At 35.0% G+C, this 14590-nt stretch overlaps 1 long non-coding RNA gene across 1 annotated transcript in view; it reads left to right on the top strand.

Moving 5' to 3' along the window:
* The window catches only part of LOC129144812 (uncharacterized), a 104605-nt gene that overhangs the window by 50268 nt on the left and 39747 nt on the right, over window positions 1-14590 (top strand). The gene's annotated exons all lie outside the window — the stretch shown is intronic.

Genomic DNA, 14590 nt, shown 5'->3' with positions numbered 1-14590 from the left:
CTAGATTCATTCAAGATTTGTTCACATCTCAGCCCTGCTACTGTCATTATAACCTACTAAAACATTCTGAGCTTAGGTTTACATACCTTAAACTCAAAAGTAGTTTCTTTAAATATCTAGTTAATTTATATTTATCTCTATTCACCCCTAACTTTTGTCAATAGGGGTAAGATTTTACCATGGTGTCATAGAAAATATAAACCTATAAACCAAAAGAGGCCAAAATGGATAGGATATATACCCCTCAATTCAACATAATACTAAGGATATTCTGTTTAACATTTTTACTAATCAAAAATAATTCCTGCTTAAGAAAGTTAATAGGATACGTTTGTGTTTATGTATACTTAAGGCAAACATTTGTTCTTCCTTTATTTGAATCCTCAAAAAGTGGAGAATTGCTAATAATCAATCTGCCCTAACAGCAAATAAAGGAGGTGGATATAAAGGTTTCCAAATTCTAAGGAGTATCAACCACTACCTTCTGTTTACTGACCAGCTCAATCCTAGTCTTTTCTGCTTTCTAAATGGATCCCAACTGAGAGGAATATAGGGGAACCAAATAAGACATCAGTGTAAAAAATAGTACAAAGCAAAAACAGACAATTATAAACCAGAGACATACTTCAGGAGAGGAAGAGGGAGAGGGATCGGGGCAGGGGCCGAGGTAGGAGCATAGAGGACTGAGGTGATGATGCACGGGTGCATTGGTGACTACAACTGAGTGGGTGGGGGGAAGCAAATATTGTTTAAAAATGAACAATGATGTAAAAAATAAAATAGAATAAAAATAAATGCAATATTTTTGAAGACACATCCTTGATAACAGGTGCTTAAGTAGATGGTCAGAATCGTGTTAATAGAACAGCAAGCAGGGGCTGCAATCCCAATACCTATATGAGTCAGCAGAAGAGAAAGTGAGGAGAAAAATGGACATGCCTGGTATAAGAAGGGAAAACAAAGTCTAAACCAAATGAAGGGATAGAGCTACTTTAAAAGGGGCAGCAACCACTCAAACCTGTATACAACTTCCCTGGAGATCTCAGTACAATGAACTATCTGATTTAGTAGTTAGGGGATTAGGTCTCAGTCTTGCCTCTTCCAGTAAATCATAAAAATGAGTGCAGCCTCAAAAGTTTCTTCAGGCATTATCTTCTGCATGCCAAGATTTATGCTCCTTGGCAGTTATTCCTCACATTACTCAATTAAAAAGGGAACACATCAAAAAGTATCCTTTTTATTCATTGACTGAAAACATGAATAATATATATGGGATCAAGCTATTTTTCTGATATTAAATAAACACATGAAAACATTACTAAATGGCCAAATTTTTATTCAGCATTGTGCTTTTTGTGTCTCTTCTTAACATAAATTTTTGAATAGTTTTGCAATTGCCAAAAATTTTCCCAGTGATTACCAAGAATTTTCATGCACCCTTTACCCGGTTTTCCCTAATTCCTTGCTGATGTTACATTTGTTAAAATTATTGAGCTAATATTGACATCGTTAACTGTCCATGTTTTGGTTGAAGAAACACCTAATGTTTTATTTAGATTTCCTCAGTTTTCTGTTCTAAGAAAACATATTATTATAGATATCATTACATCTTAGGCTCCTCTTGGTTATGGCAGTTTCTCAGATTTACCACGTATTGGATAACCTTAAGATGTAGGAAGTAATTGCTATCTATTTTGTAGACTATCCTCTTACTTAAATTTTTTTCATACGATTACCTTGAAGATACGTATTTTGAGGAGGAACACAATAGAGGTAAAGTGAAATTTTAACACATATCAAGTGTCTATACCATGACATAATTTATCACTATGGCTACTAACCTTGATCAATCTGAATGAAGAAGTCTTTCAGCTTTCCTGACTAAAATCATAATTTTGTAATTTTTTCCATATTGTATTCTTTGGAAGAAAGTACATATGTGCAGAGTACAGCCTCCTGTTAAGTAATGAAGAATTATGCTTCATTTTCTTGCAGATAAAATGTCTACATAAATTATTTGGAATTATTCTGAGATAAGTGAGTCTCCCCTATTTATTTCTGTATTCATTCATTATCATGTATTTACTTAGTCCATTATATGGATGCCCCACAATTTGTTTACCAATTCCTTATTGAAAGAAATCTTAAATGCTTCCAGTTTTGGTAGTTATGAACAAAGTGGTTATAAAAATTCACGTTTGTATGTGGACATAACTTCATAGAAGAAATTCCTAATCACACCATTTCTGTATCATGGAGTATGCTAAGTTTTCTAAGAAACTTCATTCGCCTGGCAATATCATTTGCATCACCATACTTGTTCTCCCTGCGTGATATCTTCCCTGTTATATGGAATTCCTACTTTTTGTTTGCTTGTTTGTTTTAATCTCTTAAAAGTTCTGTAATTCTCTAATACTCTAATAAAAAAATTCTCTAATAATTCTAAATCTCTAATAACAAATGACCCTGAACATTTTTTTTCATTTTTCTATGCCTGTTTGTATTTTCTTGGTGGCATCTTTAATATATTATTATTTGGTTTATTTTTCTAATTTTTGATACAAATGTTTTGGGTGCATTTTGACTATTATTATTTTATTAGTTGTATGTTAGTTACATATTTCATGAATATTTTCTCATAGTCAGTGGTTTTTCATTTAATTATCTCCATTTTGTCTTTAACAGCTAGTTTTAATAATAAAAAATTCTATTTTTCCATGTTTCATTCATAGATTGTGTTTTTGATGTATGTAAACTCATCACAAAAGTCATTGTGACATAAATTTTTCTTTCTTAGTAAAGATATTTTATGATTTTGTTTTTTACATTTAGGCCTGTGACTGTGATCCATTCTGAGTTAGTTTCTGTGGAAGGTAACGTGTAGTTTTATTTTTTTTCAGGTGGACAGCTAATTGTTCTAATATCATTCATTGAAAAGTCTAGCCTATCATTGAATTGATCTTGCTCCTTTGACTAAATTTATGTGGTTCTATCAATTTACCATGTTTATTTAGTTCTGGACTCTATGGTTATTTCTTTGATAATAACCCACTATATTGTGACTTTATACTAAATTTTGAAATCAGGTAGTATGAGTCCACCAACTTTGTTCTCTCTTGGCATTTTGTTGCCTAGTCTAGGACTTTTGCCTCTCTATAAAATCTTGAGATTCAAGTCATTAATAACTGAAAAATTGCTCCTTTTTCAAGTTGAAAAAGCTTCTTTTCTAGCTTCGAGTAATGTTTCATTCTTTAAATGCTTTTCTACGCCTATTGATATGATTATATGACTTGTTGAACCAGCCTTTCATAATTGGAATAGATACTCTGTAATCACGGTATATAATGTTTTTTCATATTAAAAATAGACTCAATTTGCTAATATTTTGTGGAATAGTTTGGATCTATATACCTGAGAGAGATTTCCTTTCATGATATGCCTTTTATCTACTCTTTATAGTAGGGAGTTGCTGGCCTCACAAAATGCTAAGGCAAGTGCCTCTTCTGCTTCCATTTTCTAGAAAAGACTGCAGGAAACTGTTATTTTTTTAATATTTTGTATATTTCAGAAATGAAACCATTTGTAATAGATATTTTTGGGTGGGAAGATTTTTAAATAAGTGATGCCTATTCAGGTTACTATTTCTACTTAACTGAATTTAGGTAGTTTGTGTCTTTTTTAAGTTAACCCGTTTGAGGGCATAGAAATATTCATAGTATTCCTTTATTATTATCGATGTTGTATATGGAGTTAGTAGCAGTGGTGTCTTTCCTTTCTAATAATTACGATTTACAGCTCATTTTTTATTGCTACCCACTCAATTTAAGGTTTTGTTGATTTTCTCTTTTATACATGTTTTCAATTTATTATTTCTGCTAGTTTTATTTTTTCTTCTTGGCTTGGGATTAAATTGCTCCTTTATTGTAGATTTCTAAGTTATTCATTTGAGAACTCTTACTTTCTAACATTTGCATGTAATGCTATAAATTTCCCTCTAAACATTGCTTTTCCTGAATTAATATTTTTTTATTTTCATTTTAAATCACCTTAAAATATTTTTTATTTTCTTTTGAGACGTCTCCCTTGATCTATGTGTTATTTAGAATTGTATTGTTTATGTTCAATATTTAGACTTTCTAACTTTCTTTTGTCTCATATATTTCTAATTTATATCCACTGTATTAAAAACATGCTTAGTATGGTATTTTTTTCTTTTAAATTGGTTAAGGTGTTCTTTATGGTGCATAATGTGGCCTATCTTGGTAATTATTCCATATCAGATTGAGAAGAATAAACTTTCTGCTTTGCCTTTTCTATAAATGTCAATTGGATTAAATTGATTGATAGTTTTGCACAGGGAATTTATATTCTTACTGATTTTCTGCCTGCTTGATCTATTAATTATTGAAAAATGGATATTGCATTCACTGACTATAATTATAGATGCTCTTCCTTATTGACTTTTTGTCTTTTTTCTCATGTACTTTAATATGATGCTTTTAGGTACATACACGTTAAGGATTGTTACTCCTTCTTGGAAAATATACCCCTTCATCATACTACAAGACCTTTCTGATTATTCCATTCCTGATAATTTTATTTCCCTTAAAGTTTTATCTGATATTAATATAGTTATTCCCATTTTCCTTTGATGAATGTTTCTGTATCTTTCTCCATCCCTTAATCTGTATGTACCTCTCCATTCCTAACTTGAGTTATTCTTATACAAACAGTAGAATCTTGCTTTCTCAATATTTAATTCATGTATTTAACCCTGTTTTTTCTGTATCACTTTTAAGTAGAATTTTCATCTTGCTGAACTGGGAAAATAGAGGAGCAAGGTTCTTGATTCAAATACCAGAAAACCTCAGCTCTTACCAAATTTTTATTTTTTTTTGGTAAAATAAATTTCATCATTACATCTATAGGGACATTTTTGGAGAATTAAAAATGGTTGTTTGTTTTAGCAATAGTTTTCACCAGTTTTACAGGGGCATAGTTCCTCAAAGTTCTTACACAATCATGCTGTAAGTGGGACTCCCTCTATAGATGCTTTTAAAATATATTATTATTTTTTTGCTATTTTAATTTGTATTGAAATACAATTGACACATAAAATATTAGTTTTAGGTGTATAACAAACTATTATGGTATTTGCATATGTATCATGTGAAATGATCACTCCAATAATTCCAGTTAAATCGCTCATCATACACAGTTAAACATTTTTTTTTCTTGTGATGAGAACTTTTAAAATATGCTTCTTCAGCAACTTTCAAATATACAATACAGTATTATTAACTATAGACTATGTTGTATGTTAAATACCCATCACTTATTTATAACTGGAAGTTTGAACTTTTTGACTCCCTATACCCATTTTACCCACTCTCTCTCTCCCTCACCTCCTACCTTTGAACCCCCAAGCACTACATACACTATTCCTACTTCAATGGAAATATTAACTTACTTGTGTATGATAAATTCAGTAGCAGTTATTAGTGTTAGAAAGTGGCATATAATTAAGAAAAGAAAGTGAAGAAGTGGCACATGTTGTACATTGGCATGTATGATTTATTCAATATTGGCAGGCTCTTCCAAGGACCAAGTATTAATCATGTAATATGTGAAATGTGACATGTGCCCACATTAGTGTAATTCATCAAAGTAACAATGAAACACTGCATAGTCAGTAACAAGTAGTGATGTCAGATATTCCAATTTGGTCAATAGAAAGTTTTATTATGATTATTAGATAAATCAGCATCAAATATTGGGTATCTATATGTCTGATGTTAATTCAAGAGAAGGCCTGAAGTTTAAGAATATAAAGTCTAAGTATGGTAAAAGTGCCCTTGGTGAAATGTTAGTAGCAAAGAATTGTGATTCTGTAATTTGAAGGTCTGCTTAATTGTGCACAGTGAAGTGTATGCAGAGAAGATGACTACATAGAGAGGTTTGATGTGATTATTAAGAAAGACTTACCCGGACATTTTAAATTTAAATGTTCTATTTGGAAGAAAAAAACTGCCCTATAAATTGTGTTTTTTAAAAAGGAGAAGAGTATTTCTAATTTTAAGGTTCAAGAAGTGACATATAATCTTATTTGTTCGATATGAATCCCCAGTCTGGAAACTTAAGCCATGTTCTATCAATTGGATATAGGAACAACTCTTTGGAGCTAACATTTTAGAAGATATTGCACCTCCAATTTATTAAGAGGATTGAAGGAAATGAGGCATGTAAATTAACTATCACAGTTTCTAGATAAATATAAGTACCTTTCTCATTCTTTGGGCAGCCTGAGATCAGATCAGTGGTTGCTTGGGTTTAAAAAAGAAGGTTGTCTTGTATTCCCCAGTACACTGACTCTTAAGTTTCTTAAATTTGAGTGCAGGGACTTTATTGGGCAGTACTTTTTTATTTAACTCCTATAAGGGAATTATGGGAGCAGGGCTGGCCAAAGTGAGAATTAAAATTATGATGCAGTTGCAATAGATGATTCAGCTGATGCAACTGAAAGTTCTTGAACGGAGACTCTTTTTAAGATTTCTTTTTCAAATAATGGAAACTGTCTAAGCCTTTATACCAACAATTAACAAGTCACTGGATGGAGGATGCAAATGAATGAATGTGTAACCTTGGGTGAGGGCGCTAAGGGCAATCTAGAAAGAGTGACTCAGCTCAGTCTTAGCAGGAGACACTGCAGGCAGCGTGGGGAGGGTCAATGCCTCCATCCTGGAGACAGAATCATAAGACTGAAAATATTATTGATGAAAGGCATTCTAGAAGATTCAGTGGTACTTCAAAGGTGTGATTAATTTTATCAGACCTGTTGAATGTTGAAAAGGGAGGGCTTATGAAGTGGTGATGTGAATTATAGCTTAAAGATTGGCATGACAGAAAAAAGGTCTATCTTCTCAAAGCTCTTCAAAAATAGCCATTACCAATTTCCCTCAAAGGTTTCAAAATTTAAACAAAGAGACACTTGTCTCATTTTACTAGACTCAAACGTATGATGTCTGGAAGAATTTTTACCCATTTTTACTTTTTAACTGGAAATCCCAGGTATTATTTAATTCCATAACCATTGGTAATTATTTCAATACTCTCATGGATTTTGTATGAATAAATACATATATCATGTCCAAATCCTTAGAATGTCATCAGATCATGGGGATACTGCAATCTTGGGGGAGCATGTTTATGCTTGAATTTAATGTGTGACTCTAAGAATGCCATACATTAATTCTGATTAAAATAGATTTGCTAATATCACCTTTAAATTTTTGCAAATACCATAAAAGACATACAATATTTTTGAAAGAAAACATTTTGCAAATAAGTGTTCTGATTTACTTGAATCCTACTACATACCATTTAAATTTACATAGCCACTGTGTAAATGTCAGTTGCTCAAGATGCCTTTGGCCATTTCAATATATTTTTCCTGCCAGTCTTCAATTTATGCATTTTTGATATCCTTCACTTTATGGCAATGACCTTAAATTTCTGAACAAGCCTATTTTAGGAATGCTTTCTTATGAGACCCTTAATTCTCTTTACCATAGTAGGTGGAAAATGTTAGCTTTTGGGCCTAGTGAAATAAAACAAGCAAAAATGTCTCACTTAAGTAGTAAGGAACTTATTCATTCACCTGTCTTTCATTTATTTATTCTTTTATATTTTTATTCATTTATTCTTGCTCTTAAAACATTTGTATGCTTACTTGTTACATGCAAATCACCATGAAACTGATTAGATCAAAGATTTGCCCAAAAAATGTCAACCTATTAACAGTGTTTGTTCCAGGAAGTATCTTCTTTTCCCCTATAAGACCCCTTTATCCCTGTTGATGTTATGCATAAGCCTTACACATAAATTAGTGCACTAACTACAACTAGTCCTCAATGATTTTTATGTCCTCTAACTAATCTTCCCACTTCTTCATTTCATTCTTATTTTCAAACAGTAGTTTCTCTATTGTGGAATAAGCTCCACAGGGCAAACAAATCCATTTACCTATCTCTTCTTAAATCATGTTGATCTTCACATATCACATGATCTTCCAGAGTGAAGTTCTTCCAGACCTTGAATCTCAACATCAATCTAAAATTGATAGACTAGTAAAGGGCAAATAAGAAGACAAATTAGCTATTGGACTTCACTAGGCAAAGCGATGAGGACTATGGCAGTCATATTGACTTCTTTCAAAGACCTGTTAGATTTAAAAGATTCGGGGATGTAAAAAGACTTGGTACCTAGTTGGAGAGAAGCTAAAAGGAAACCTCAAGAATATGAGGGTCCTATGAGATGCATGTACTGTGAAGTCATTACTGAATTTAGGGACAGAGAAAAATAGATTGTAATATGTAATATGCTGTATTAGGATAACACTAATAATATGGCAACAAAAGGAGTAAAATGTAATACTAATATACTAAATTTCAAACATATTTTAGATATTTTAAAAATCTGAAAGTGGGAATGGAATAGAATGGTTGGAACAAATAGTACATATATTTATATAAAGCAAAAAAAAAAGCCAATCGTATTAATAATTAAATGTAAACTATATATTCATTAAAATTTAATGCAATCTGAGTTAAATAACAAAACCTACCAGTGATACAGACATTAAATATAAAGGAAAAAATAGTTAAATGTAATTGAATATAAAAAGGAGGGGAATAAAAGGCATACATATAGTCATGCCTATAAATTTGGTATAATTAATATTATCAGACAAAAGGGACATGGAAATCAAAACATGAAGTATTAGTGGATGTAAGTGAGAAAATTTGATAGTAATAATGTGAGAAAAATCATAAAATCACAATCATTTTTGTAGCTAATCTCAGAAGTTTAAAAACTGAGCAAACCAGGAGAATGAGGCAAACAATTATCGTACTTGGAGTTCTTAACACCACTTTTCAGTAAGTGCTCAAATAAGAATATTAAAAATCTGTAATATGTTTTTCTAGATTCTTTAGCAACCTGACAATTATAGCATACCACAACCATCAGTTGGAACATATAATCACTGTTCAAATACATGTGATACTTTCAGCAAGATGGGACATATACTATAAGTCTTAGTTTAAAAGGATAAATATTTTATAAAATATAACATTTTACAAAATCTTCAGTAAAGCATATATAAAATAGTTTAAATAAAAGAGTCTGGGCCATTAGAGAAGAACAAAGACCCCGGAAGACGCGCACACAGCCCGGGCTGCCGGTAAGCTTGCGCAGGAAAGCGGCGCACTTGGCGCTCTTGAAAAGCAAAGGCGGACTGGGATCCCGGCTGCCCAGGTCCCCAAGCCTGCGACCTAGGCTTGCGGGGAGACGCGCGGAGGCCCTCACGGGGGTGAAAGTCCCTCCCTGAGTGAGCAGGAACCAGGCGCCCAGGCACGGGAGCGGGGTGCAAAAGGCGCCATTCCCGCGCCACTGAACTGGGCTACAGCCCGCGTCCTGGACCTGAGGGCTTTGAACTGAGACCCGGGGCACGAAAACTCGGGGCGTGGGTTCTCCACGACGGTGGGGCACAAGGCAGACACAGCACCCCAAAGCTGTTGAGGCTTACCCTACCATTCCTGCTCTATTCCCTGTCCCACGGGGTAGGGGGAGGCGAAAAACAGCCCCCCAAGGTCAATAGGAGAGATCTCTGGCGCCACCTAGCGACCAGGAAAAAAAAAGTCACTAACACCCCATAGAACAGGAAATTTCTTAAGACTGCTTGAGAAGGGCAGAAGGCTTCTGGAGGACCCAGTGGCCAGCCGGGAAGTTAGCCCACGCCAGGCCCCTTCCGACCAGCAGTCTGAGCCCACAGAGGGAGCAGGCACCCACGTCCGGGGCAGACCGGGCACACAGAAGAGTGTGCCTGAGACCGGAGGCGCAGGGACTGCATCCCGCTTCGCCATTATAGAACAGGGACATTTCTTCAGTAAAAACTGCTAAAACCATCAGAAAGCTCCCCCAGAAGCCAGAGATGGCTCCTGCAGGAGCCAGAGGGGAGCGGAGAAGTTCACCCAAGATGCCAGCCAGTCCGAGCAACACAGTGTCCCAACGCATACGACAAATTAGAAAACAGACAGTAGGGAGTAGAAGAACCACACGCAACCTAACAACGCCTCAGGAAAGAAGCACACCACAAAAAGAAAACCACTCCCCAGATTGCAATGACAGCAACTTGGAAGAACTTCTGAGCCTTTCAGAAAGAGAATTTAAAATGGCCATGATTAAAAAAGTGATAGATCAGAAGAAGGAAATTGAGTCCCTAAAGAGGGAAAACAATGGTCAGAAGAATGAAATTGAGTCCCTAAAGAGGGAAGTAAAAGAAATGCAGGAGATCAAAGAATTAATGGAGGAACTAAAGAACTCTGGGAAAAGCAAGGAAAGCAGAATAGATGAAATGGAAGAACGAATAAGTACTCTTGAAGACACAGAAATAAAAAGAACCAAAACAGAAAAGGAAAGAGAAGTACGAAGGAAAAAGAACGAAGAAAGACTCCGGGAACTATCTGACTCCATGAGGAAAGGAAATATAAGAGTTATAGGAATTCCAGAAGGAGAGGAGAGAGATGTAGGAACAGAGAAAATATTCCAGGAGATAATTGAAGAGAACTTCCCAAATGCGAAGAAGGAGCTGAAAATTGATATACAAGAAGCAAGAAGAACACCAAACTTCCACGACGAAAGGAAAAACACAGCAAGACACATAATAGTAAAGCTCCCAAGAATCCAGGACAAGGAAAAAATAATGAAGCTGACAAGAGGGAAGAAACAGATAACATTCAAAGGAAAACCAATCAGGCTGACATCAGACTTCTCTGAAGAAACACTACGGGCAAGGAGAGAGTGGAGGGACATAGTCAACAGACTCCAAGAAAACAGATGCCAACCAAGAATACTCTATCCCGCAAAGCTCTCTTTCCTCCATGAAGAAAGAATATGGACCTTCCCAGACAAAGAGAAACTCCGGAATTTCATTGCAACTAAACCCCCACTCCAAAAAATACTACAAGGAATCCTAAAGCCAGAACCTCAGAGGGACGAATAACAACGAAAGAAGACCAAAAAAAAAAAGTTATTAAAAGAATAAATAAATAAAATCAAAGGAAAGACAAACATAATGGCAAATACAGATGCTAACATATCAATATTAACTCTAAATGTAAATGGACTAAACTCTTCAATAAAAAGACACAGAGTTGCAGCCTGGATTAAGAAACAAAACCCAACCTTTTGCTGTCTCCAGGAAACACATTTAGCTACAAAAGATAAAAATAGGCTCAAAGTCAAAGGATGGAAAACAATCCTACAAGCAAATGGGCCAAAAAAGAAAGCAGGAACAGCTATACTTATATCAGATAAAACAGACTTCAAACTCAAAAAAATAAAAAGAGACCCCACCCAATGGTCACTACATTATGATAAAGGGGACAATACTTCAAGAAGAAATAACACTCATTAACATATACTCACCAAACGAAAGAGCACCAAAATGTATCAGACAACTGTTGTCCTCTCTGAAAACAGACATCAGAGAAAACACATACGTAGTGGGAGACTTCAACACACCACTATCAACAATGGATAGATCAACAAGACAAAAAATAAGTAAAGAAACTAAAGCTCTAAATAAGGACCTAGAGCATTTGGGCTTAACAGACATCTATAGAACACTAAACCCAAAAAAAACGGAGTACACATTTTTCTCAAGTGCACATGGATCATTCTCCAGGATCGATCACATACTGGGGCACAAGACAAACATCAACAGATACACCAAGATTGAAATCATACCAACCATCTTTTCTGACCACGAATGCATCAAACTAGAAATAAACCATAAAAAGAAGGCAAGGAACTATCCTACCTCATGGAGATTAAAAACCACACTAATGGAAGACCACTGGACTAACGAGGAGATCAAAGAAGAAATTAAAAAATTCTTTGAATTGAATGACAAGGAGGACACCAATATCCTAAATGTATGGGATGCAGCAAAAGCAGTAATAAGAGGAAAATATATAGCAATAGAAGCTCACATCAAAAAACAAGAAAGAATCAAAGAAACAACCTAATCTCGAAGCTCAAAGATCTAGAAAAAGAACAACAAAAAAACCCCAAATCCAGTAGAAGAAAAGAAATAATAAAAACCAAAGCAGAAATAAATGAAATTGAAACTAAAAAAACAATCCAAAAGATCAATGAAACCAAGAGCTGGTTCTTTGAAAAAATAAATAAAATAGACAAACCCCTAGCCAGGCTCACAAAGGAAAAAAGGGAGAAAGCACAAATACACAGGATCATAAATGAAAGAGGAGAAATCACAACGGACACAGCAGAAATCAAAAGAATAATCAGTAACTACTATGAACAGTTATATGGAAACAAGTTCAACAATCTAGAGGAGATGGACAAATTCCTACAACTCTACAATCACCCAAAGCTAGATAAAGAAGAAATAGAACAGGGCCTCCCCTGTGGCGCAGCAGTTGAGCGCTGGGTTGTGAAGCTCCCTGCAGCCTCTGCGGCGCCAGTTTGATCCCCGGTTGCTCCCCGCCCACCGGAGGAGGGTCCCACATGGCGCGCAGACCTCTCCTGCCGTCCGCTGCTCCCCTCAGCAGTGTACTTCGTCAGTCTGCCTGCTCTGCTCCACTCTCCGCTCTGACTCTGGTGAATTCTCTCACCCTCCCACGCTTCTGACTGTACCCAGTGCATGTATAAACAAACAAACAAATAAATAAATAAATAAAATACATGCCTCTTTAAAAAAACAAAGATTAAAAAAAAAAAAAAAAGAAGAAATAGAACACCTAAACAGACCAATTACAATTAGCGAAATTGAAATGGTAATCAAAAACCTCCCCAAAAACAAAAGCCCAGGACCTGATGGATTTACAAATGAATTCTACCAAACATTCAGAGACGAATTAGTGCCTATCCTTCACAAACTCTTCCAAAAAATTGAGAAGGTAGGGACAATACCAAACACGTTCTATGAAGCCAATATTACACTAATACCAAAACCGAATAAGGACAACACAAAAAAGGAAAACTACAGGCCAATCTCACTAATGAACACTGATGCAAAAATCCTCAATAAAATTTTAGCCATTAGAATCCAACAATGTATCCATAAGATAATTCACCACAACCAAGTTGGATTCATTCCAGGGACACAAGGATGGTTTAACATCCGAAAATCAATCAACGTTATCCAAAACATCAACAAAAAGAAATATAAAAACCATATGATAATATCAATAGATGCTGAGAAAGCTTTCGACAAAGTGCAACACCCATTCATGATAAAAGCCCTTGAAATTCTTGGGATACAAGGAACATACAACAACATCATAAAGGCCATCTATGACAAGCCAACAGCCAGTATCATTCTCAATGGTGAAAAGCTGAAAGCAATTCCATTAAGATCTGGAACAAGACAAGGATGTCCACTCTCACCACTGCTTTTCAATATAATACTGGAAGTCCTAGCCAGAGCAATAAGACAAGAGAAAGACATCCAAGGAATCCAAATAGGAAAAGAAGAAGTCAAACTATCACTATTTGCAGATGATATGATAATATACATAGAGAACCCCAAAATCTCCACAGAAAAACTAATTCAACTCATCAGTCAGTTCAGTAAAGTGGCAGGATACAAAATCAACACGCAAAAGTCAGTAGCCTTCCTATACACAAACAACAAATCTGAAGAAGAAGAAATCAAAAAAACCATCCCTTTTATTATCGAAACAAAAAAAATCAAATATTTGGGAATAAATCTAACAAAAGAGGGAAAGGACCTATACAAAGAAAACTATAAAACACTGTTAAAAGAAATAGAAGAAGACACAAAGAAATGGAAAGACATCCCCTGCTCATGGATTGGAAGAATAAACATTATTAAAATGGCCATCCTATCAAAAGCAATATACAGATTCAATGCTATTCCAATCAAAATTTCAATGTCATTCTTCAAAGAAATAGAACAATTATTGATGAAATTCATATGGAATCACAAAAAACCCCGAATAGCCAAAGCTCTACTGAAAAAAAAAAGAAGGAAATGGAGGCATCACACTCCGACTTCAAACTCTACTACAAAGCCATAATCATCATAACTGCATGGTATTGGAACAAGAACAGACATACAGACCAATGGAATCGAATAGAAAATCCAGAAATAAACCCACAGATTTATGGTCAACTAATCTTTGACAAAGGAGCAAAGACTATGCATTGGAGCAAAGAAAGTTTGTTCAATAAATGGTGCTGGGAAAACTGGGTCGCTACATGCAAAAGAATGAAGCTTGACCACTACCTCACACCATACACAAAAATCAACTCAAAATGGATTAAAGAACTAGACATAAGCCCTGAAACCATAAAATACATAGAAGGAAATATAGGCGAAACACTACGGGATTTGCACATCAAAGAAATCTTTACAGACACATCACCCAAAGCAGTGATAGTGAAGGCAAAGATAAACAGCTGGGACTACATCAAATTAAAGAGCTTCTGCACAGCAAAAGAGACAATAACAAAAACAAAGAGAAACCCCACCAACTGGGAG

The sequence above is a fragment of the Talpa occidentalis genome, unplaced genomic scaffold (genome assembly GCF_014898055.3).
Source record: "Talpa occidentalis isolate TD23 unplaced genomic scaffold, MPIMG_talOcc4v2.1 talOcc4.7, whole genome shotgun sequence".
NCBI classification, from domain to species: domain Eukaryota; kingdom Metazoa; phylum Chordata; class Mammalia; order Eulipotyphla; family Talpidae; genus Talpa; species Talpa occidentalis.
The sequence above is the reverse complement of the archived record's forward strand: the minus strand, read 5'-3'. Positions and strand labels throughout refer to the sequence as shown.